General features: G+C 47.5%; 1 protein-coding gene and 1 long non-coding RNA gene across 9 annotated transcripts in view; one reads left to right on the top strand and one right to left on the bottom strand.

The window, feature by feature from the left end:
* The window catches only part of LOC139228744 (uncharacterized), a 64,244-nt gene extending 46,209 nt beyond the window's left edge, over window positions 1-18,035 (bottom strand). For both annotated transcript variants that reach the window (XR_011587609.1, XR_011587608.1), the window contains exon 1: window positions 17,990-18,035. This is a non-coding gene — a long non-coding RNA (uncharacterized lncRNA). The remainder of the gene's footprint in view (window positions 1-17,989) is intronic.
* Window positions 18,036-18,293: 258 nt separating this feature from the next.
* The window catches only part of LOC139228737 (zinc finger protein 462-like), a 100,491-nt gene continuing 97,607 nt past the window's right edge, over window positions 18,294-21,177 (top strand). For 6 of the 7 annotated variants that reach the window (XM_070860051.1, XM_070860052.1, XM_070860053.1 and 3 more), the window contains exon 1: window positions 18,294-18,434. The gene's annotated coding sequence lies outside the window, so the exon portion shown is untranslated. Of the gene's footprint in view, window positions 18,435-18,480; window positions 18,921-21,177 lie in introns of those variants that run through there. The other variant, XM_070860048.1, reaches the window with a different exon arrangement.

The raw sequence follows: 21,177 nt of genomic DNA, 5'->3' as shown, positions 1-21,177 counted from the left end.
GAGAGAATTAAGAGTGAGTTGGACAGGCTGCTAAGAGAGGGCATAACTGTGCCTGTTGAATTCAGTGACTGGGCAAGTCCCATCGTTCCTGTCCTTAAAGCTGATGGCTTGGTCAGGATTTGTGGTGACTACAAGGCCACCATCAACCGAGTGTCACTACAGGACCAATACCCGCTTCCGAGAGCGGAGGATCTTTTTGCCATGCTGGCAGATGGCAAGCTGTTCACCAAGTTGGACCTCACTTCGGCCTACATGACTCAGGAACTGGCTGAAGAATCCAAGCTTCTGACCACCATCACTACGCACAAGGGGCTGTTTGTTTACAACAGGTGTCCGTTTGGCATCCGGTCAGCGGCCGCTATATTCCAGAGGAACATGGAAAGCTTGCTTAAATCCATCCCTGGAACAATCGTATTCCAAGATAACATCCTTATCACGGGTCGAGAAACCGAGGAACACCTCCACAGCCTGGAGGAGGTGTTACGCCGACTGGACCGGGTAGGCTTGCGACTAAAGAAGTCCAAGTGTGTGTTTTTGGCTCCAGAGGTCGAGTTTTTGGGCAGGAGGGTTGCCGCAGACGGGATCCGGCCTACCGAATCCAAAACGGTGGTGATCCGTCATACGCCCAGGCCCGGCAACACATCGGAGCTGTGGTCGTTTCTGGGACTATTGAACTACTTCGGGAACTTTCTGCCGAACTTAAGCACATTGTTGGAGCCACTGCATGTGCTCCTGCATAAGGGTTGTGAATGGTTTTGGGGGGACTGTCAAGAACGGGCTTTCAATCGGGTGCGGAATCTGCTTTGCTCTAACAAGCTGTTGACCTTGTACAACCCCTGTAAGAAACTGGTTTTAACGTGTAATGCATCATCCTATGGGGTTGGGTGCGTGTTGCAGCAGAGTAATGATGAGGGCCAACTCCAACCTGTGGCTTATGCCTCCAGGTCGCTCTCCCAGGCAGAACGGGGATATGGGATGGTTGAAAAGGAAGCACTCGCATGTGTGTACGGGGTGAAAAAGATGCACCGGCAGAAGGTTCGAGTTAGAAACGGACCACAAGCCGTTAACATCCCTGTTGTCCAACAGCAAGGCTGTCAATGCCAATGCGTCGGCTCGCATACAGCGGTGGGTCCTCACGCTAGCTGCGTATGACTACACCATACGTCACCGGCCAGGCACCGAAAATTGTGCTGATGCGCTCAGCAGGCTCCCACTGGCGATCACCGAGGGGGCCTCAGAACAAGGCGCGGAGATGGTCATGGCCATTGAGGCTTTCGACACCACAGGCTCCCCCATCATAGTCTGCCAGATCAAAATCTGGACCAACAGAGATCCCCTCCTATCCCTGATAAAGAAATGTGTCCTGACTGTGGATTGGGCGCCCGCACACGGAGTGTGTCCCGAGGAGGTCAGGCCGTTTCACAGATGGATGGACGAACTCTCCATCCAAGCCGACTGCCTGCTATGGGGCAGCCGGGTAGTAATGCCCCAGAAAGGAAGGGAAGCATTCATCAGGGAACTCCACAGCGAGCACCCAGGCATCGTGCTAATGAAGGCCATTGCCCGGTCATATGTATGGTGGCCGGGAATTGACTCAGACCTGGAACACTGGGTTCGCAGGTGCACAACGTGTTCTCGGCTGGGAAATGCCCCCAGGGAGGCCCCACTCAGCCCGTGGCCCTGGCCCACCAGGCCATGGTCACGTATTCACGTAGACTACCCGGGCCCGGTCTGAGAGCAAAAAAGGACAGAAAACACTTGCTGCCGTCCAAAAGGACATTTTAGAAACTATGGGCTGCAATGACGGGAGTCCCTTCTCTTGAGTAGAGAAAACGGTGCAGCTCACAGGAGAAACCCCACAGGCTTTCGCAGACCGACTGTGGCTGGTGTACAAAAGCGCCTGTAGTGGGGACATAGACAGAGGTCACTTAAACCCGGACAAATTAGCACACTGGCTCCGAAGCCTAGTAGCTAACAGTTTACCCAGAATAGGAACCAAGGCTGAGGCCTAGTTCGACCCCAGAGATCCCCAAGCCACAGAACAGGGAGTGCTTAGGCAACTGACCCTAGCTTACAGAAATGGCAGAGGGACAGAAGAGCACCCACAAAAGGGAAGGGTTCACGAAATCCGACCTAACCAAGACAAGAGGGAATGGCGGCTCGAGGGGGGCAACTCCTCCGATACAAAACATACCTGCTTTGGGTGCGGAAAGAGTGGGCACTGGAGAAAGGATTGTAAAAATCCTTGGAAGAATAGCGCAGGAAAGAATTCTCCAGCCCCTGCCCAAAAGGCCAAGACAGATTAGCCAGTCCCTCCCCACTCATTTGAGACCTTTTTAACTGCGCTCCGAGCCATGTTAGATGGCCCTGGAAAGGTAGCCACCGCCACCAGTACCGAAATCCCATCTGCCCCCTCGCAACCGAAACTGTGACTAGGACAGGCGCAGCCTGTCCACCAGTGTGCCCTCGAGTATGATGCGTGGGGGAGACCGACCGTACAGATGGAAGTGGAAAAGGTGAAAGGGACTTAGCTGCTGGACACCGGTGCCTCAAGCACCCTTGTGGGTGGGGTGGCTTGATCCATCCACCTCCACGGAGGTGTGTGGGGGACCTGACCCATCCACCTCCATGGCACGAACCTGGTATTGCAGTACTTCCAGGAACAGTGCAGTGGCTCTAGGCCTTTTGGCTAAGAGCATTGGCGCAGAGTGATCCTTGGCGTGTGCAAGGTGACCTCTGGCGTTTGTGATTTGACAAAGAATTGGAACGATTGGCTACGAATTTCAAAATAAAAAAAATCCAAAAAAACCCTTGTCTATGTAGCTAACCCCGCCACCTCACCTCTGTCTAACGGGGTCCCCTACAGCTTGGTGGGTTTCACAGGCACTGAACAGACTGGCTCATTCTCCGTTCCGCTCTCCATTCATTTAGGTACACTCCACACTAAGTGGACTTGTGTCCTGATGAAGTGGGAGCAGGAAGGGAGAGGGATCCTGGGGGCTGACTTCCTCCTAGGCCACGGGACCCGAGTGGATTTAAGTGCCTTTGGGGGTCAGTCTGCACGGGACAGAGAGAGTGAGGTGATGGTTATCCTGGGAAAACAGGGAAAAGGGACGGTGTGCACCATGAAGCCAAAGGAGGGTTACGACCTTGAATCACCGGTCAGTAACACCCCTGTAGAATATCAAGAGTATGTGTGGAAAAACCTTGCAGCTTTTGCCATTCACAAACACGACTGCGGGAGAATAAATGGGGTCGAGGTTAGCATAGATGGGGACCCCATGACCCGACCAAAGAAACAGTACAACTTCCCCAGGGAGGCGGAGGCAGACATGGAAACAGCCTTGGGTTCGCTGGTTAAACAGGGGGTATTGAGACCAATAGCTACCCATGTGAACTCTCCATTGTGTCCGGTTAAGAAACCGGACAACTCCTGGAGAGCCACGGTGGACTATTGTGTACTCAACCGTAACATCCCCGCCTGTGCACCCACTGTTGCTGCTGTCGCCGACCTCATTGGAAGTATCCCAACATCCGCGACCACCTTCACGGTGCTGGATATTTCCAACGTGTTCTGGTCCATACCTTTAAGAAGGGAAGGTCAGTACAAGTTTGCTTTTACCTTTGAGGGACAGCAATACACTTAGAACTGTCTCCCTCAGGGCTTTCATAACAGCCCCAGTATTTTCCATCAGTGTATGGCCAACTGTTTAAAGAGTTTCAGCAGACCCACAGACTGCACCTAGAGGGGCGGTGGACTGTGTTACTGGAGGAGTTGTCCCCCCAATCATTTGGGACTCGGACGCACCTCCAGCAGTCGGAGCCTTAAGAAGGACTCCCTGCACACCACGGCCAAAGACACCATGGTCACCAGTGCCCCAATTTAAATGGTTCAGCCCGGGAAAGGGAGCAGTCACAAAAGAGACCAGCCCGCGAGCAGGGACACCCAGCCAGTAGCCTCGGGCAACAAGGGACCCCCAGAAGAGATGGCGGTGGACCAGCCACCAAGTGGGAGTCCCCAGCCCATAGCCCTCGACCAGGCAGCCACCCCCAATGGAGCGGTGTGCTGCAACACTGGAGGGAACGTTCCCCCGATAGTATGGGACTCAAACCCACGTCCAGTCAGGGTACTTAGGGTTAGACGGTGCAGACCGATCTATCACCTACCTCGCTGGACACCCAGCGGGAGAAGAAGAAAAAGAGAAGGCAGGAATTCAACTGGCCACCCGGAGACGGGTGGCGGATGTACATATATAGTGATGTGAATTTAAGGATGTTTAGCAATATGAATTTAAGTATGTTTAGTGAATAAGTTTAGAATAGTGTAAGATTTATCTGTGTAATGATAAGTGTATATGTATTAGTTAACTGGGTAAGGAAAAGAATCTACCTGTGCAGCTGTTAAAAGAGGCACAGGCCAGGTAACACCCGGGAGTAAGAAGAATCTACCAGTATAGCTATTAAGGAAGCACCAGTAAGATAACAAGCAAAACTGCTGTGAGATAAAGGTTAAAAGCAGGAGTCAGTCCACAAGGAACTGAATAAGACAGCCAGTCAATTAAAGCCCAAATTTGGAACTCGGTCACCTTTGTCAAGCCAGAGAACTTTCTCAGGGCTAGACAATGTTTCATGTACCCCTACAGGAGATAGAGCAGCATGAGAAGGATCCTATTCCTGCTCACCCTGATAAGGATGAGCAGCAGCGACAGAGGAGACGTGGAAGAATCCCTCATTTACGGGTGTTCAGGAGGGAGAGCACCGATCATAACTGCCGGGGGTGGCCCCCGAGACGTGGAAGAACTCGTCGTTTACACCCACGAGGGAAGATGGCCAGGGTGGCTGGGATCTAATTCTACCTCTACTCCAGCCAGGAAGGTTTTACCTACTGGGAGGCCTCAGTTCCATGCCCCCGGATACGGATCATCGCTGCCCGTCAGTGTTACAGAGGGAAAGCGTGTATATTTGACTTGCAAAGGAGAAATTGGTGGTGGGAAGATGGTGGTGGCTCAGAAAACTCAGCAAGGAGCATGGGACAAAGAATCGGACTGGGAAAGAATCGGTAACGATACGTACCACACCATCATGGGGACACGGGGAGAAGGGACAGTGCGTTGGGACAAATGGTGGGAGTCCGAACAAGGAATTTATGTTTGCATGTGGGGATCAGAATATTTGTCCCGCAGGCATATCGATCGCTTTCGCCAGGCAATGGCAAGATGAAGGGGAAGGGATGGGGTGGGATTCTAGCCTACACGGGTGCGCGGTCCCACACTCCCCACTCCCAATTAACGCCACCGAACTAAGAGCACACATTAAGAAACCCCTGCCCATAACCCCGCTAATACGCACAGTAATAGAAAGGTGTCCTACCATCACCAAGGGACCTGGGAACGGATTAGTATTGGTACCGACTGAAAAGGTGTTATATCAGGGGATACATTATGCAGTAGCTTCAGTAATATTAAACCTTACCGAGGTACACCTGCCTGCATGGTGTCCGAAGGAAACAGAGCTGCTATACCAGGCCCTACTTAGAGACATGTTCAAGAAATGTTATGAGTTAGACTTTGGAAATGTAGACAAAGCAGACCTATACACCCTAAACGCTAGGAACACCATGGGTTCAGGGAGACCTAGAAAGGGAATCATAAACGATGTTTTCACTACCTACAATACAGCATCCTCTGTAATAAATAGCCTAGATGACATAGAGCTGCAAACACAGATAAACAGTTTAAAGACCTAATTGAGAAAAATCCTAAAACAGGAGAATATCGTAGTAGGATCAGAACTACACGAGGGCCAGGCTATGACTGTCCATTTAAAAGAAATAGTGGCTGAGCTGGAAAAACATGCACAGACAGTGAATGCACTTATACGGGAGGATAGAAACACTTCTGACCAGGCTGCACAGAACAAGGTGTACGTACTATATGGGGCATGGTTGTTGGGCGAGGGCTGCAACAACCTGGAGGATTTAAAACAAGGTGTAGTCCCCTCTTGGATCAGGAACAAGCACCTTGCAGCCCTCCACCCGTACAGCAATTCACTAAGCCCCTGCCAGCTCCGCCTAGCCTCTGAAGCCTACCCTGTCCCAGTAGACTGTGGGAAATCTAACCACACTATTATGGGGATAGTATTAAGGATGCCGGTCATGGGTGGGACAGCCTGACCCGCACCGGATGGAGAACATTGGAGTTATTCAGGGAGGTGCACACATTCGTTTCACAGCGTTCCCACCCTATGTCATAAAGTGGGAGCACGCTGTAACAGGTACTGACCTCTCTGGGTTCCGGAGCCGGGGTGCACATGTAATACTGTGTCCCCAGTACTTAAGTGCCCATTCAAAGTCACAGTGTGGGTTTAAAGCTGCTGGTGCACAGCCTATTAACTGCACCATGGAAGTAATGACACAAGACCATGTCCCTCCACAGGTAGCATACATAGTGGGTGGGACATATTGTGTCACCACCAGTGCGCCCCACTACCAACATGGACACTTCTGGTGTCCGGTAAGTGACAGCAGTTTTTGCTTCAAACCTGAGGCATCAGTTCAAGTGGCCCAGGAACAGATTGTCCCCATTCCTGAACCCTCCACTCTCCACCTCACTGTGAAGGAAAACATTACAAACCTGCAGGATTATGTTGTACATTTTGGCTATGCAATTCCCCCTCTACCCGAACATTTTACCGCTCTGCTAAAAGCCGTAATTATCTCACAAAAACACTTCTATACTCTAGAACAGAAACGAATGAGATAGGGAAAAAGATTCTTGAGATCACCATTCCGCCTCAGAAATATAGAGGTCCCAGTCTGGATCCGAATCGCTTCCCACACTTTAGTTATTTGTCAACTCGCGATTATACTTTACTTATGGTGTCACACTTGCCGAGTGAAACGCAGAGGCCGTCAGGTCAGGCACCAAAGGGTACTATACGCTCCTTGGCCGAACTTGGTAATTGCACAGGGAAGGGTGACACCATACTACCATGTTTAATTTGTGTTTGATTTTACCTGCTGTGAACCGCAACATCGCGAGTGTTGCAAGAGTGTTACTTAAATGTTTTGACTATGTACCTTTATTTTACTGAACTTAAAACGTGTTTGACTATGGACCTTTTATGCGATTTGAGAATGTGTTACTAGGTGTTTTTATTTTACTTTACTTGAAGTTGTGTATGACTGTATACCGTCATTTTACTGTGAAAACCGAGTAAAAGAGGGGCATCATACCCCCTCTATGCTATAACCGAATTGTAATGACTGTATTCGCCTGTATATCACATTGCATTTCAACGGGTAATGTTTAGCTCATATAAATGCAGGGAAGGTTGACTCTCGGGAGCAGGAATTTTGCTTACCTTGATTGACACTCAAGGAGTGTAGAGTGTCAACAGGGGGGACTGCAGTGAGAAAAATTCACCAGAACCACCCCCCCCCCCCCCATGTGTGTGGGCTCATTCGAAAGGAAATTTAATTTGGGACTATCTACCGAAAAGTTTGGAACTCTAAAGTGCTTATGGAAGAAACTACGAACTTTAATAGAGTTATGAACTTTTACAAGACAAATTCAAGCCTGTGGGCAGACCTAGGGAACAAAGGAAGCCCACTTGATTATTGGAACTGTCTGGGTGTGAAGACTGAGGTAACCTGTCTGGAAGAATGAGTATTTGGAAATCTTCCTCCACAAGCGACATTACCATCACAGTATCACCCAGAGATAGCTTCCCATCAACTTGGGTCTGGATAAACCATTTTCAGCATACACATAACAAAGAGGCCCAATCCAGCCTCAACGCGAAAGACTAAGCATAAAAGGACATTGCAATTACCAAACTAATTTTTCCATCAGGAAACAGTTTTTCGAAGATCAACCTACCCAAGACATATCAACAAGACAGAGGAGAGGGGACAGCCTTGCCTGACTCCAGATCTGATTGGAAAGCTTTCAGTTTCCCACCCATTGATTTGAACTGCACTACTGATGTCTGTGTAGAGCAGTTGGACCAATTCCGGATACCCTCCCCAAACCCCATTTTGGAGAGCACGTCCATCAGGTATGTGTGCGATATCCTGTCAAAGGCTTTCTCCTGGTCTAAGCTGATTAAGCAGGTATCCTCCCTCCTGTCCCGCACGTAGGCGATCGTATCCCTGAGTAGCGCGAGGCTATCAGAGATCTTCCTGCCTGGGACAGCGCAGGTCTGGTCCGGGTGAATCACCAGCTCAACAGAAGACTTGACTCTGTTGGCAATGACCTTTGACAGGATCTTGTAGTCCACATTGAGCAGCGAAATGGGCCGCCAGTTTTTGATTTTCTCCCTCTCCCCCTTCTGCTTGTAAATGAGGGTGATGATGCCTTTCCTCATTGATTCTGACATGCTGCCAGCCAGAAGCATACCCCCTTACACTTCCAGCAGGTCTGGGCCCATCCAGTCCCACAGAGCCGAATACAACTCGACCGGTAAGCCGTCGCTTCCGAGAGTTTTATTCGTCTCGAAGGACCGGATGGCCTTTGTCAGCTCGGCCAGAGTTAGTGGGTGGTCCAGACTCTCCCGCTCGCTGTCGTCTAAGACCTCCGAAATAGACGACAGGAAAGACTGGGAGGCCGCGCGGTCTGTGGGCTTGACGTCGTACAGCCTGGCATAGAAGGATTTGCTGATCCTCTGCATGTCAGGCTGCGAAGACGTCACAGAACTGTCTTCTTCCTTTAGGCTGGTGATCACAGAGCTCCCCCTGTGTACCTTTTGGAAGAAGAAACGCAACACGTCTCATCCTGCTCGACGGAGCGGACTCTGGAGTGGAAGATGATCTTGGAGGACTCTGAGGCAAAGGGCGAGGCTTGCTGGCCCTTCACCTCTTCGAGTTCCTCCGTGACATCGACCCCCATCGACTGCAGCAGGAGCAGGTTTTGCATATTCGTCTGGAGTTGGGACAATTCCGTCTCCCTTGTATCGAGCCCTTTGCCGAGTCCATCGGCATTTCAACATGAAAGGTACTATATAAATGCAGGTGGTATTTTAATATATGACTAGCACAACAACAAGTTGTATTTATATAGTGCTTTTAATGTAGTGAAACATCCCAAGGTGCTTCACAGGAGTATTATGCAATACAAATTTGACAACAAGCCGCATAAGTAGATATTAGCGCAGGGCTTGGTCAAAGAGGTATGTTTTAAGGAGCGTCTTGAAGGAGAAAGAAAGGTGGAGAGGATTAGGCAGGCAGTTCCAGAGCTTGGGTCCGAAGTAACAGAAGGCACGGCCACCAATGGTTGAGCGATTATAATCAGGGATGCTCAGGAGGGCAGAATTTGAGGAGCGCAGGCATCTCGGGGGGGTTGGTGGAGATTACAGAGATAGGGAGGGTTTTGAAAATAAGGCTGAGAATTTTGAAATGGAGGCGTTGCTTAACCGGAAGTCAAAGTAGGTCAACGAGCATAGGGGTAATGGGTGAGCGAGCCTTGGTGCGAGTTAGGACACGGGCAGCCAAGATTTGGATCACCTCCAGTTTACGTAGGGTAGAATGTTGGAGGCCGGCCAGGAGTGCGTTAGAATACTCAAGTCTAGAGGTAACAAAGGCATGGGTGAGGGATTCAGCAGCAGATGAGCTGAGGCAAGGGTAGAGACGGGCAATGTTACAGAGGTGGAAGTAGGTGGTCTTAGTTATGCTGCGGATATATGGTTGAAAGCTCATTTCAGGGTCAAATGTGACACCAAGGTTGCGAACAGTCTGGTTCAGCATCGGACAGAAGTTGGGAGAGGGATGGAGTCAGTGGCTAGGGAACAAAGATTATGGCAGGGAGATTATGGCTTCGGTCTTCTCAATATTCAATTGGAGAAAATTTCTGCTCATCCAGAACTGGATGTTTGACAAGCAGTCTGACAATTTAGAGACCGTGGAGGGGTCGCGAGAAATGGTGGTGAGGTAGAGTTGGGTGTCATCAGCGTACATGTGGAAACCGATGCTGTGTTTTCAGATGATGTCACCAAGGGGCAACATGTAGATGAGAAATAGGAGGGGACCAAGGATAGGTCCTTGGGGAACACCAGAGGTAACAATGCGGGTTGGGAAGAGAAGCCATTGCAGATGATTCACTGGCTATGATTAGATAAGAATGGATAGTTAAGATGAATACGTGGCTTGAGGAATGGTGAAAGATGGAGGGTTTCAAAATCCTGGGACATTGGAACCGGTTCTGGGGGAGGTGGGACCAGTACAAACCGGACGGTCTGCACCTGGGCAGGACCGGAACTGATGTCCTAGGGGGAGTGTTTGCTAGTGCTGTTGGGGAGGGTTTAACCTAATATGGCAGGGGGATGGGAATCTATGCAAAGAGACAGAGGGAAGTAAAATGGGGACAGAAGCAAAAGGGACAAAAGAGATAAAGAAAAGTGGAGGGCAGAGAAATCAAAAGCAAAAATCAAAAAGGGCCACATTACAACATAATTCTAAAAGGACAAAGAGTGTGAAAAAAAACAAGCCTGAAGGCTCTGTGTCTCAATGCGAGGAACATTCGTAATAAGGTGGATGAATTAACTGCGCTGATAGCAGTTAACGGATATGATGCAATTGGGATTACGGAGACATGGCTCTAGGGTGACCAAGGCTGGGAACTCAACATCCAGGGGTATTCAATATTCAGGAAGGATAGACAGAAAGGAAAAGGAGGTGGGATAGCATTGCTGGTAAAAGAGGAGATTAACGCAATAGTAAGGAAGGACATTAGCTTGGATGATGTGGAATCTGTTTGGGTAGAGCTGCGGAACACCAAAGGGCAGAAAACGCTAGTGGGAGTTGGGTATGGACCACCAAACAATAGTAGTGAGGTTGGGGATGGCATCAAACATGAAATTAGGGATGCGTGCAATAAGGGTACAGCAGTTATCATGGGTGACTTTAATCTACATATAGATTGGGCTAACCAAACTGGTAGCAATACGGTGGAGGAGGATTTCGTGGAGTGTATAAGGGATGGTTTTCTAGACCAATATGTCAAGGAACCAACTAGAGAGCTGGCCATCCTGGACTGGATGTTGTGTAATGATTGAGGATTAATTAGCAATCTTGTTGTGCGAGGCCCTTTGGGGAAGAGTGACCATAATATGGTAGAATTCTTCATTAAAATGGAGAGTGACACCGTTAATTCAGAGACTAGAGTCCTGAACTTAAAGAAAGGTAACTTTGATGTTATGAGATGCGAATTGGCTAGGATAGACTGGCGAATGATACTTAAAGGGTTGACGGTGGATAGGCAATGGCAGACATTTAAAGATCACATGGATGAACTTTAACAATTGTACATCCCTGTCTGGCGTAAAAATAAAACAGGGAAGGTGGCTCAACCGTGGCTAACAAGGGAAATTAGGGATAGTGTTAAATCCAAGGAAAAGTCATATAAATTGTCCAGAAAAAGCAGCAAATCTGAGGACTGGGAGAAATTTAGAATTTAACAGAGGAGGACAAAGGGTTTAATTAGGAGGGGAAAATAGGGTATGAGAGGAAGCTTGCAGGGAACATAAAAACTGATTGCAAAAGCTTCTATAGATATGTGAAGAGAAAAAGATTAGTGAAGACAAATGTAGGTCCCTTGCAGTCAGAATCAGGTGATTTATAATGGGGAGCAAAGAAATGGCAGACCAATTGAACAAATACTTTGGTTCTGTCTTCACTAAGGAAGACACAAATAACCTTCTGGAAATACTAGGGGACCGAGGGTCTAGTGAGAAGGAGGAACTGAAGGAAATCCTTATTAATCAGGGAATTGTGTTAGGAAAATTGATGGGATTTAAGACCGATAAATCTCCAGGGCCTGATAGTCTGCATCCCAGAGTTCTTATGGAAGTGGCCCTAGAAATAGTGGATGCATTGGTGGTCATTTTCCAACATACTATAGACTCTGGATCAGTTCCTATGGATTGGAGGGTAGCTAATGTAACTCCACTTTTTAAAAAAGGAAGGAGAGAGAAAACAGGGAATTATAGACCGGTTAGCCTGACATCGGTAGTGGAGAAATGTTGGAATCAAGGGAGAACCAGTGGATGTGGGGTATTTGGCCTTTCAAAAGACTTTTGACAAGGTCCCACATGAGATTAGTGTGCAAAATTAAAGCACATGGTATTGGGGGTAATGTATTGACGTGGATAGAGAACAGGTTGACAGACAGGAAGCAAAGAGTAGGAATAAACAGGTCCTTTTCAGAATGGCAGGCAGTGACTAGTGGGGTACAGTAAGGTTCAGTGCTGGGACCCCCAGCTATTTACAATATACATTAATGATTTAGACGAAGGAATTGAATGTAATATCTCCAAGTTTGCAGATGACACTAAGCTGGGTGGCAGTGTGAGCTGTGAGGAGGATGCTAAGAGGTTGCAGGATGACTTGGACAGGTTAGATAAGTGGGCAAATGCATAGCAAATGCAGTATAATGTAGATAAATGTGAGGTTATCCACTTTGGTGGCAAAAACAGGAAGGCAGAATATTATCGGAATGGTGACAGATTAGGAAAAGGAGAAGTGCAACGAGACCTGGGTGTCATGGTACATCAGTCATTGAAAGTTAGCATGCAGGTACAGCAGGCGGTGAAGAAGACAAATGGCATCTTGGCCTTCATAGTGAGAGGATTTGTGTATAGGAGCAGGGAGGTCTTACTGCAGTTGTACAGGGCCTTGGTGAGGCCATACTTTGAATACTGTGTACAATTTTGGACTTCTAATCTGAGGAAGGACATTCTTGCTATTGAGGGAGTGCAGCGAAGGTTCACCAGACTGATTCCCAGGATGGCTGGACTGACATATGAAGAGAGGCTGGATCGACTGGGCCTGTATTCACTGGAGTTTAGAAGAATGAGAGGGGATCTCATAGAAACACATAAAATTCTGACGGGATTGGACAGGTTAGATGCAGGAAGAATGTTCCCGATGTTGGGGAAGTCCAGAACCAGGAGTCACAGTCTAAGGATAAGGGGTAAGCCATTTAGGATCGAGATGAGGAGAAACTTCTTCACTCAGTGAATTGTGAACCTGTGGAATTCTCTACCACAGAAAGTTGTTGAGGCCAGTTCGTTAGATATATTCAAAAGGGAGTTAGATGTGGCCCTTACGGCTAAAGGGATCAAGGGCTATGGAGAGAAAGCAGGAATGGGGTACTGAAGTTGCATAATCAGCAATGATCATATTGAATGGTGGTGCAGGCTCGAAGGGCCGATTGGCCTACTCCTGCACCTATTTTCTATGTTTCTATGAACCAGGCAAGTGTAGTTCCAACCAGCTGGACGATAGTGGAGAGGCGTTGGAGGAGGATGGAGTAGTCAACTGTGTCAAAGGCTGCAGACAAATCAACAAGGATGAGGAGGGATAGTTTGTCTTTGTCACAGTCACAAAGGATGTCATTTGTGACTTTGATGAGAGCCGTTTCGGTATTGTGGCAGGCACGGAAACCGGATTGAAGGGATTCAAACATGGAATTTCAGGAAAGATGGGCACGGTTTTGGGAGGCGACAACACGTTCAAGGATTTTAGAGAGGAAAGGGAGGTTGGAGATGGGGCGGTAGTTTGCAAGGACGGAGGGATCGAGGGTTGGTTTTTGAGAGGGGCGATGACGGCAGATTTGAGGGAGAGGGGGACAGTACTTGAGGAGTGCAAACTGTTAACAATGTCAGCTAATATGGGAGTCAGACAAGGAAGTTGGTTGGTCAGCAGTTTGGTGGGAATAGGGTCAAGGGAGCAGGAAGTGGGTTTCATGGACAGGATGAGCTTCGAAAGGTCATGCGGGGAGATTGGAGAGAAACTGGAGAAAGATATGAGGTCAGGGCTAGGGTAGGGGGATCCTTAGTGGAAGTTTGGCCGGTGAGCTAGGGGAAGGAAAGGAAGAGGCAGAGGTGGCCGAACAGATGGTCTCACTCTTAGAGACAAAGAAGTCCATGAGCTCCTCATACTTATTGTCGGAGGTGAGGGTGGAGACTGGGGAGAGGGGTTTAAAAAGACGGTTAGCAGCGGAGAATAGAAACTGGGGTTTATTTTTAAATTCCAAAATGATTCTGGAATAGTGAGCGATTTTTGCAGATGAGAACAGGACCCGTTAAGTGCTTTATCTGGTCTAGCCGGATCTGGCGGTGAATGGCTAAACGAGTTGTCCGCCATATCCGTTCAATTCTGCATCCCTTGGACTTAAGGGAGCGAAGATCAGGGCTGTACAAGGGGAACGGCCAGGATGAGAGAGAGTAATTGTTTTAACAGGGACTGGGGCATCAAAGGTGGTGGTGAGGGTGAGATCAAGCAGATCGGTAGCTGCAGAGATATCATGGTGAATGAAGGGCTAAATGCTGGACAGTTGGGAGTTGATGAGTGCAGTTGTAAGAGAGTAGGGAGAGAGTTTTTTCCAGGGGTGGACACAGAAGGAGATAGAGCTGGGGGAAGGGTGGAAGGGGGATGTGGGTGGAGAGCAATACGAGGAAGTGGTCAGAGATGGCCTTATCTGCGATTGACACGATGGAATTAGCAAGGCTATGAGAGATGGCAAGGTTGAGGGGCTGGCCGTGAATATGGGTTGGGGAGTTTACATGGAGGGAGAGATTAAGGGAGGACAGGAGGTCAGTGAACTCAGAGGAGAGAGAGAGCATGATGAATTGAGATGGAGGTTGAAATCACCGAGGTTGCGAAGTCTTCCGGTGCAGAGGCAGAGGGACTAAGAAGAACTAGGCATTTATATAGCATATTCTACATCCTCAAGATATCCCAAAGCACATCACAGCCAAAGAAGTATTTTTTGAAGTCTCGTCACTATTATAATATAGGGAAACGCAACAGTCAATTTGCGCACAGTAAGGAACCACAAACAATATCTATTTTTAGTGATGTTGGTTGAGAGATAAATGTTGGCCAACACAACAGAAGAACTCCCCTGCCTTTATCAAATAGGACCATGGGATCTTTTACATCCACCTGAGAGTTACAGTCAGGGCCTCAGTCAAACAGGACATTTCCGACTGTGCAGCATTCCCTCAATACTACACTGAAATGTAATCTTAGATTATGTGCTCACGTCTTTGGAGTTGGGATTTAAACCTATAACTTTCTGATTTAGAAGCAAATGTGCTAATACTGAGCCAAAGCTGCTATCAAGTTTGAGTAATCTTATCTCATTTTTTAGTGGGTTTGGTTCCACAGTAAACGTGCCCATAATATGGCACAGTTGACTCTCTTGACAATCTCACTCAGAGAGGTTATAAGTATGAGGGAAATGAAAAAAAAATAGCTATTCAGCAACCATGCTGATAATAATGTGAATAGCATTACAAATTACCTCTGGCACATCCTCTAATTCCTTTGCCAGATCAAGTAAGTCTCCTCTTGGTAAAAACTGAGGCAAAAAAACCATATTTAGCACATTTGCATCAGTTATAATACCCTCAACCGATGCCACTTTCCATAGCCCCACTCCGTCCCTCATTTCTCTTAATAGAACTAAAAAATGTGTAATTTGAATCCATCTTAATTATGTACCATTTTCCTCATGGCTTCACCCCCCCCCCCCTTCTTTGAATGACAATCCTGAGACATGTGAGGTTATGCATTTGGGGAGGGCTAACAAGGCAAGGGAATACACATTAAATGGTAGGACACTGAGAGGTGTAGAGGAACAAAGGGACCTTGGAGTGCATGTCCACAAATCCCTGAAGTTAGCAGGCCAGATAGATAAGGTGGTTATGAAGGCATACGGAATACTTGCCTTTACTAGCCGAGGCACAGAATACAAGAGCAGTGAGGTAAATGCTTGAACTGTATAAAACACTAGGCCACTGCTAGAGTACTGCGTGCAGTTCTGGTCATCACATTACAGGAAAGATGTGATTGCACTAGAGAGGGTAGAGAGGAGATTTACGAGGATGTTGCCTGGACTGGAGAATTTTGGCTATGAGGAAAGGATTGGATAGGCTGGGTTTGTTTTCTTTGGAACAGAGGAGGCTGAGGGGTGAACTTATTGAGGTGTATAAAATTATGAGGGGGCTAGATAGAGTGGATAGAAAGGACCTATTTGCCTTAGCAGGGGGGCCATAAAACCAGGGGGCATAGATTTAAAGCAATTGGTAGGAGGTTTAGAGGGGATTTTTTTTCACCCAAAGGGTATTGCCTAAAAGGGTGGTAGAGGCAGAAACCTTCACCACATTTAAAAAGTATTCGGATGTGTTCTTAAAGTGCCATAACCTACAAGGCTACGGACCAAGAGCTGGAAAGTGGGATTAGGCTGGATAGCTCTTTGTTGGCCGGCGTGGACACATAAGAACATAAGAAATAGGAGCACGAGTAGGCCATTTGGCCCCTCGAGCCTGCTCTGCCATTCAATAAGATCATGGCTGCTCTGATCCTGGCCTCAACTCCACTTCATCGCCCGCTCCCCATAACCCTTCACTCCCTTATCATACAAACATCTGTCTATATTCAAAGACCAGCCTCCACAGCTCTTTGGGGTAGAGAATTCCAAAGATTCACGACCCTCTGAGAAAATAAATTCCTCCTCATTTCTGTTTTAAATGAGCGACCCCCTATTCTGAAATTTTGCTCCCTAGTTCTAGATTCCACCATGAGGGGAAACATCCTCTCTGCATCTACCCTGTCAAGCCCCCTCAGAATCTTATATTTCAATAAGCTCACCTCTCAATCTTCTAAACTCCAAGGAGTATAGGCCCAACCTACTTAACCTTTCTTCATATGACAACCCCTTCATCTGTGCTGTAAATCTCTATGATTCATAGTCCTGTTCAATCAGACAGGTTAAGCTTGGTGCTGCTGCTTCACAGGGTACACATTGGATCATGGCATTCAGAATCTCCTCCTTGAAGGAACTCAATTGTTCCTCCACTTTCCTAGCCATATTCATAAGAAATAGGAGCAGGAGTTGGCCATACGGCCCATCAAACCTGCCCCTCCCCCGCATGGCCACTGATTGGTGCAGAGACCCAGCTCTGATTGGGGCAGAGACCAAGCTCTGTCAGCTGATTGGTGCAGAACCGATCATGGCTGAACGTCTACATCAATTCCACTTTCCCGCCCGATCCCTATATCCTTTGATTCCCTTAATGCCCAAAAGTCTAGCGATCTCAGTCTTGAATATACTCATCGATTGAGCATCCACATCTCTCTGGAGTAGAGAAGTCCAAAGATTCACAAAGTGAAGACATTTTTCCTCATCTCAGTCCGAAATGGCTGACCCCTTATCCTGAGACTATGACGCCTGGTTCTGGACTCTCCAGCCAGGGTAAACAGCCTCTCAACATCTACCCTGTCAATCCTCTCAGAATTTTACGTGTTTCAATGAGATCACCTCTCATTCCTCTAAACTCCAGAGGAGTTATAGGCCCAACCTATTCAATCTCTCCTCATAGGGCAACCCTCATCCCAGGGATCAATCTGCCAGGCCCACCAAAAAACTGATTCTGCTTAGCTTACATAATAGGGTGGACCATTGGCTGAAGCTTGGAGTAACTATCAGAAATATTAAATGAAAAATTATAGAGGACCCCACAGTACAACCTGTAGGATCAAACCTTGCAAACAGTGGACAACCATCAACCGCCTCACAATCAATCAGGGTAGATGCTGCCACCTTTTTCAAAAGGTGTAAGATTGAAGCACCCCCATCATGCGACTATTTAGCTCTTAATCAGACCCTGGAGCACATCATTGAGCACTGCCCTCAGAGGTAATTCGCAGGCAGCCTACAAGATATCCACGCTGTTACACAGGAAGCTTTGGCTTGGCTATCCAACTTGGGTATTGACGTTTGATTTGCTTTGCCGAAGATTAAAAGAACTGGATTCAACAAAATACTTTCAAGTATCTGGAGGTAAATTAGCATCAATCCTCTGGTACTTTAACCTGGCCCAAGTAGTCATTACTCATGTGTATTTGACAGCACTCGTCAAATTTCAAAAGATATGAGTACAAATGTTAATTTAAATGGTGCTTGTCCTCATCGTGACCGTTATTTACCTCACTGGCAGCCCTGGTACACCCTCCCCGCGCTTTCCCGCCTTCCACCCGCGCCGAGTCCCGCCCACAGCACTGATTGGTGCAGAGACCCAGCTCTGCCAGCTCTGATTGGTGCAGAGACCCAGCTCTGCTAGCTTTGATTGGTGGAGAGATCCAGCTCTAATTGGTGCTGAGACCCAGCTCTGCCAGCATTGATTGGTGCAGAGACCCAGTTCTGCCAGCTCTGATTGGTGCAGAGTGACCCAGCTCTGCCAGCTCTGATTGGGTCCAGAGACCCAGCTCTGCCAGCTCTGATTGGCGACGCGCCTGTCAGTGTTGGCTGGAGGTGGCGCGGACCAACAACAGCTTGTGTGCCGTCGAAAGGGAAATTCAGCCAAACGCCTGACAGAAAATGTGCCGAGCACACACGGGCGGAATCCCGATGCATTTGGGCTGTAGGTTTGAGGTAAAAATGTTACGGAAAACACTCAAGAGTACGGGCGGCTTTCAATAAGCTCCTCCTCCACCCTCCGGGGTTCAAACCAGCGGTGTCATGGCGTCAGTTGGGCTGAGCCTTCCAGAAGGCGGGAGCGAGTTGGGTCGCCCATGGCTGGACTCTGGCATTTGCTGAATTAGTGAAAAAACGGCTTAATATTGACGCCCTTTCGCACCCATTCACCCCTACACCCACCCTCCTTTCGAGAAGAATCATGAGTGCAGTCACCCTCAAATTTTGTGCATAGGATATTGGACAACATCATTGATGCAGGACCGATCCATTCTCTGCCATTCAGACACATTCTACTATTTTGTCGCTGGACTTTATATAAACACCTTCCATGGCTCGCTGATATATGTTGGTGATACAAAGGCTCTACTGGGGGTAATTGAGCAACTTCTGGGAGACTTGGAAAGTTAAGGGAGTTTGGAGGAATTGCCACAGATCACTGAAGTATGTCAATACAGCCGCTGTTTATTTAGCCGACTGGTTCAGTCACTTCTCTGAGCAAGTTGTTCTGATATCACCAATGCTCAGTCGTTAGATAGAAACAACTGGATGATGGCAAAGCAAAATACGATTGAAATGGATAATTGTATTTTTTTTCAAAGTCCTGATGGTGGGATTTGCTCTTTACTCCCAAAATAGTGTAAACATTGCTTTGCACCATAATGAAGGCCATTTGCGGCTGGGATTATTGCCCACATATACTTGAATTTGGACAAACCTTGGGATACCTGATGCAAGTGGATACTTTCACTTAAGCTCATTTGGGAATATTTTTCCCCATAAAAATCATAGCATGTGTAGAAATACACACATAAAGGTTTTTGAGCTGGGGGGATTGTAACGTGGCACCAGTATTATATCCCTGTTGGATAATGGAAATTGGCAGATAATTTAATTCAAGACATGATACTGGAAGCAGGATTTTGGATGAGCTGAAGTAAATGGAGGGTGTAAGGCTGGCCATGAGGGCATTGGAATAGTCAAGTAATGGACATGGATCAGGGATTAGTACATGAGCTGAGGCAGGAGCAGAGACGGACAAAATTACAGAATTGGAAGTAGGCAGTCTTACTTTGTTTTTTAACCTTTTCAAATTTGTTTTGTTTTCACCTTCTGAACCTTCCTTTGACTCATTTTGTACTTCCCCAAAAACCCACATATAAATTGCTATTTAAATAATCTTTATTTTCCAAGCCCTGGCTCTGCAGTGGCACTGAGAGGCGAAAGGAGATATGGGTCAGTTCGGTCTGGGAAAGCAGGAAGGCTGAGCAGGCCAAGACCATGTTGCCTTTGGGAGGGGACATTTGGGTTGAGCAGAGCAGGTCAAGACCATGTTGCCTTTGTCAGGGGTGAAGGGGAGAGCGGAGCAGGCCAAGACCCTGTTACCTTTGTCAGGAGAGATTGGGTTGAGTAGAGGAGATCTGAGCAGGCCAAGACCATGCTGCCTTTGTCAGGGGAGATTGGGTTGAGTAAAGGAGAGAGCAGAGCAGGCCAAGACCATGTTGCCTTTGGGAAGGGACATTTGGGTTGAGCAGAGCAGGCCAAGACTATGTTGCCTTTGTCAGGGAAGATTGGGTTGAGTAAAGGAGAGAGCTGAGCAGACCAGGATCATTTTGCCTTTGGGAGGGGAGATTCAGGTTGAGCAGACCATGACCTTGACATATGCCTATACTTGGAGGGGAGATTTGGATTGTGGCGAGCAGAACAGCTGAGTGTGTGGCTCAGCTTGGAAATACTGGGATTCAGGTTAGGCAGAGTAAAGAGGCTGAGGAGTCAAAGTGGTACCATGGGAGAACATAAACAATAGTGAAAATCACTAAAAATAATTTAAAGGTAAAACTAAAAGTGGAGTAGGATAATTATTAAGTATGGGCACAAGGTCATAATTAAAAGCGGTTGTTAGGTTGTGATTAGCCCATTATGCTATATGAACACATGGTGAGCAGAGATTGGTAGTTGGTTCACATGGATCTATCAGCAGTTGTGAAGAAACACCAGTTGTATATAATCCTTAATAGTACTAGTGGATCTCCCATGATGTTGCTTATGCTAAGTTGTATTATAAGCATGTAATGTATTCTGTTATGGTGTAACTATCACTTTTAGGATAAAGTTAATTGTTAAGCACATTGAGTCTCAGGGTGAGAGAATTGAATGGGGCTTGATACTGAAAAAGCAGGGGCAAAAAGGCTGAAGAGCAGAGTGGGAATTTTAATAAATGACGGGTTGGGGGAAAGAGGTTGATGAACAGGGCTGGGAAGAGCCAAAGAAAAGAGAATCTTGAGGCTGTAGGTTTTTTTTAATACCTGGGAGTGGGGGCTATGACTGAAGAGGAGGCTGGGAAGAGTCCAAAGAGCAGAGCTGGATGTATTGAGGCATGTGACCAGGAAGAGGCTGAAGACTGGGTAGGCATGGTAAGTGATGCTAGGTAACAAAGGTATTGGGTGTGGGGCAGGCCATGAGAGAAGGAATGGGGAAGCTCAGTGCCTGGGAGGGAGAGGCAAGTGTGGCGAGAAGCAACTTTGTCATTGGAGACTGTGAGAGGGGGTTGACAATCTGGGAGAAAGAAATGAAATGTATTTCAGAAATAACCTCAGTAGCTGAGCACTGTTAAGAGACACTACAGCAATACCTGCGGGTGTGATTTATTAGAAAGTCTTCCAATTATATTGGAATTCGCATTCAAAATGCCATAGGTTTC

Source organism: Pristiophorus japonicus, chromosome 18 (genome assembly GCF_044704955.1).
Source record: "Pristiophorus japonicus isolate sPriJap1 chromosome 18, sPriJap1.hap1, whole genome shotgun sequence".
Lineage (NCBI taxonomy): Eukaryota > Metazoa > Chordata > Chondrichthyes > Pristiophoridae > Pristiophorus > Pristiophorus japonicus.
Note: the sequence above shows the minus strand (reverse complement) of the source record. Positions and strands in the feature narration are given on the sequence as shown.